Genomic DNA, 4,342 nt, shown 5'->3' with positions numbered 1-4,342 from the left:
ACTTTTAGCATTAATTGACATGAGAGAATATGTGAGCAAATAAACGTGTTTCATGCCATGAGATCTTTTTTGTTTTCTCTTTCCAACAAACTTTTTTTCCTTTCTTAGAAACTTTGAATCATAAAACCAATTTGCAACGATTCATGGTAACCGATTTAAGCTCAAGTCAGAGAATTTGATTTGAATTTTCATTAAAAAGTCGCAAAAGGTTTCTTCAGTGAGTGATTTAAAGTGATCAAAATGAAGTTTGTGAAACAAGATGTCATGTTGAGGTTAATTTGACGAACCCACATGCGCAGAACGCACTCAGGAGAACCGGTAAGGTTTAAGTCGATTTATTGAATACAGTGAGAACAGATATATTTGTATACACTAGATGGTCTGGAACTGGTGCTCGTCCTCGGTGGTTCAGGTTCTCTGGTGAAGATAACACAGGTAAGAGGCGTTCAGGGGTCGTGGGAATTTCAGTTCAGTGGAGACCTACTTGTTGAGGATTACGTCTGAGCTCGGGAAGGAGTACCGCAGGGATCCGAGGCTGCAGGCTGGACAGAGGGCCGGAGCTTCTCGAGAGGGCGGACAGGTGAGTTGGAGGGAGACGTCAGAATAGGAGCCGGGAGGGAGCCGCTAGACCGGGGAGCTGCCGAGGTTCGCGGAGGTTCAATGAACTCAGGATTTCACGGAAGATGACCTAGGAGAGTCAGCACAGAAGGAGATCACTAGGAGAACAGGTTGGTCGGAGGTGAGCTATCTATGATTTACCATCACAGGCTAACACTCTGGCACCGGAGTGTCGGCGGCTCCGTCCTGATAAACCCCTCCAAATGATGGTAAGTGGCAGCAGGTGTGCAGCTCCAGGTTCACGCCCTCCAGAAGGTCCCAGGATGCCCCCTGGTGGAGAAACTAGAGACCCCCAACCAGCCTTCCCCAGATCCTAACACAAGATAGTTTCATCAAAGTTCATCCTTCTTATCAAAACATCTACATTTGATGTTCAGCATCAAAATGTACATTTTAAAACTAATAAAATCCACCAACCCTGGCCATTGACTTCCTTCGCTGTTCCACTCGATTCTCATCTCTCATCAGTTCTCAGTCTGGACTTTCTCCCATTCATTTGAATTCCTCTGGTAAAATGTCAAGAAGTTGTGAACAATGTTGATTTTCTTCAGCCGTCTTATAATTTTATTCTGTTTTAGCAACATGAGAACGTGAACAAAGCTGTTAAGTCCAAAAAAAAAAGATTATGTCAATTGTTTCTTATAGAGCGCTGCCTCCATCGTGTGTTTAAGCTAAAGTTGGCTAAGACTAGTAATTAGGATGTTCTTTTGTTCTCTAAGAGTAAAGATTACATTTCAATACTTTGTTTCATCAGTAAATCTGGGTTAATGTCTTATATGTAGGTGTACTAAAGTCATTTTGACTCCAGATATAACTAAAAACAAGATTAAACATTAACATGTGAACATTTCTTTTAAAAGAGCTAAATGTCAATCCAATTTTTATTTTTCACTTTGAAGATTCATGGAACTAACTACAGGCTTTCACTAGAGTATGTTAACGTGTTTAAAATTTGGCCATACGAGGATCTTACGAGGTGTCTTTCTGAGCGGCTCAAATGGATTACATAACACATTAAAGGATCTGAAGGAAGAGAGAGTTTAAATTGAAAACTGTAGAAAATCACAAAGGGTGCAGGGCTGTGACCTTTAAGACATTTACCAAAAGCTGAGGAGGCTTTTTTTCTTTTTCTTTTTTTTATCCTTTACTAAGGCAGCTGTCGGCTGGAATGCCAGACAGTGACTGTGACAGAGATGGGGATGAAAGGAAAAAAAATAGGAGAGGAAAGCTCCGTCCAATCTGCTTCGCCCAGAGGACTTTACTGAGCACCGAATGGAACTGAGCAATACCATTTTTCATTCTCAAATAAATATCTGTGCTTTTTAAATTAAGATAACTGTTATCAAGTAAAAATATTACCTTGTAAAAAATGCAAAATATATATAAAGATGTATATAAATGTATAGACATACAGTAGGCTGTTAAGCTCTTCAGAGATACCCACAGAGTTTCTGTTTGAATCCTGGGAAGAACATTTCATTTCTAACCTCAAAATATTGACCCTGAAGTAGTTCTGAAGTCCTGTGTTCTTTACTTCTGCAGCTGTGACATGAAAATTAAAAGGCTTTGAATATATCCCTTCAAGGGATGTCCTGACATTTCATTGCCCAATCCAGACTATTTAAAACTATGTACAAGAAATAAAATAAGTACTGGAAATGTCAAAAATCTGGTAATTTCAGGTGTTTTACCTTATTTCTCTGTTCAAGATTTTTTTTTGTTCTTTTGAGAAATCCACACTCATTTCATCTTTAGCTTCTTATCAAGAACACCCCAGTATATTTCTACATTCTGCCAGTACTACAACTCACCAAAATCATAATGTTGACATTTGATACGCTGTTTTTTGGAGTAACATGTTCTTTCTCCAGATATGGTGTGTGTGTGTAACGTCATCCAAAGAGTCAACCCTGTTCCTCATCCGACCAGATTATTTTCTTCCAGTATTTTCCTGGCTTGTGCAGTTGGTGGATAGAGGTTCTTGTACATGAGTAATATATTCCTGAAGCAGAATTAACGGATTTCTCTAGATGGCTGTTTTCCCCCATGCAAATTCATAAATCTGTACCTGCTCTATATTGGTGCTGAAACATACAATTAAAGTCTTTATTAAACTTACACGCTTGTGAAGATGATGGGTTTAGCTTGCTGAGGTGTTAGGCTAAAGCTAACATGTCAACACAGGATGGGCATTGTGTATGCTTGGGGCCAGGGCCAAAGTTGAGACGACTGCACACCCAGTGAAGGCTACTTCCTTGTCACATGAAGCTATATCCATCTCAAAGCTAGTTAGTGATTTGATTAAAGATAAGCTGACATTTTTTAACTAAGCAGCTGGCAAACGAGAAGGAGGTATACTTGTGTTAGCTCTGGTCAGGCTGGTGACTAGCATGCTAGGCTGGTCGCCCACTGGGTTCCCTGCTTCCTCTGCTGTCCATTAGCACAGACAGGCTAGCATTAGTTTTAGATAGGCTAACAATTAGCAGGTCACTCACAGGACAGGACTGCCTACCTCCTCATACACGCTGGCATTAGTTTTAGGTAGGCTAACGACTAGCATGTCTAGGCTTATCAGCCACTGCTTCCTCTGCTGTCCATTAGCACAGAACGGCTGACATTAGTTTTGGTTAGGCTAACAACTAGCCTGTCTAGGCTGGCCACCTGCGTCTTGTACTTTTTTTCTTTAAATTAAACTATAAAGAAAAATTATTGGCATTCAATATCTGTGAGTCACACAACATAACACAACATAACACTGTGAATTAAATCTTTAGTCCCATTATACATGGTCAGCTCAGAATGGGAGCACATTAAAAGTAAACACAACTTAACATATTTTAATCTGGTTCCAGTTAATCATGATAAAGTTTATTTTCCCTCCTTGTTAAACTTCGCGCTCTTCTCTAATTGCTGCTTTCTGAGCTCTTCTTCTTGGATGCTGGGAATATCTGACCTACATAGTCTTACCAAAGATCACATGTCTGTCGATTGTCTGCACCCGCTTGTCCATGCAGCGTCGCAGGGGGTTGGTGGCTCCTTGAGCAGGAAATTAGTTGGGCTCTGCTGATCTCCCACATAAATCAGTTTTATACTGAGATAGTTACTCACCACCACAGATGCTGTCAAATAAACCCCCCGCAGTTAAGCCTCCAGAATGGGCATCCACATCTGCAGACATTTTCTTACGCGTCAACATTAGACCATTTCTAATAACGAGAGCCAGAACGGAGACGTTTGCCATTGCAATATTGACGGAGGAGCTCGTTAACGTCGCGTCTCGCAGCTGTAGTGCAAATAGCTTGTCAATGAAACTGTCAAACGAACAACTTGGTGAATATTATTAACTTAATAAGAACACACTTATGGGTTTTGTATAGTCGAGCAAAGAATAACAACCGTTTAATGTTAACAAGCGGATTTTATTCGTGTTGTCGGTTGGACAGAAACAAAAAATAACACGGTTCTGTTCAGTTCATTCCAATATCCAAACCGTAGGTCCTAAAAGTGGTATGAAGATAACGAGATAATAATAAAAAAAAATAAAATACACCACTTGTTTTAGTAGTGAACAAAACCAAAACAAGTATAGGTTCTCATAAGAATTTCTTTTTTGAGCGACACAATGGTCAAGTTGTAGAAAAATGTCATCAAAGGCGTGTTAAATATAATATTGATGAGAAATTAGAGTTTATTCAACCAATATCTGGACTTTAAGGGGTAAATG

At 39.9% G+C, this 4,342-nt stretch overlaps 1 long non-coding RNA gene across 1 annotated transcript; it reads right to left on the bottom strand.

The window, feature by feature from the left end:
* Positions 1-319: 319 nt before the first annotated feature.
* Positions 320-932, bottom strand: LOC148158736 (uncharacterized). The gene is made up of 3 exons (XR_015763151.1): positions 760-932; positions 485-688; positions 320-417 (listed from the first exon to the last, which is right to left on the bottom strand). It is a non-coding gene; the product is annotated as an uncharacterized LOC148158736 (long non-coding RNA).
* Between the last annotated feature and the right edge of the window lie 3,410 nt (positions 933-4,342).

Source organism: Poecilia mexicana, unplaced genomic scaffold, assembly GCF_051168715.1.
Source record: "Poecilia mexicana isolate PSO_F unplaced genomic scaffold, ASM5116871v1 scaffold_6, whole genome shotgun sequence".
In the NCBI taxonomy this organism is placed as follows: Eukaryota; Metazoa; Chordata; class Actinopteri; order Cyprinodontiformes; family Poeciliidae; genus Poecilia; species Poecilia mexicana.
The sequence above is the reverse complement of the archived record's forward strand: the minus strand, read 5'-3'. Positions and strand labels throughout refer to the sequence as shown.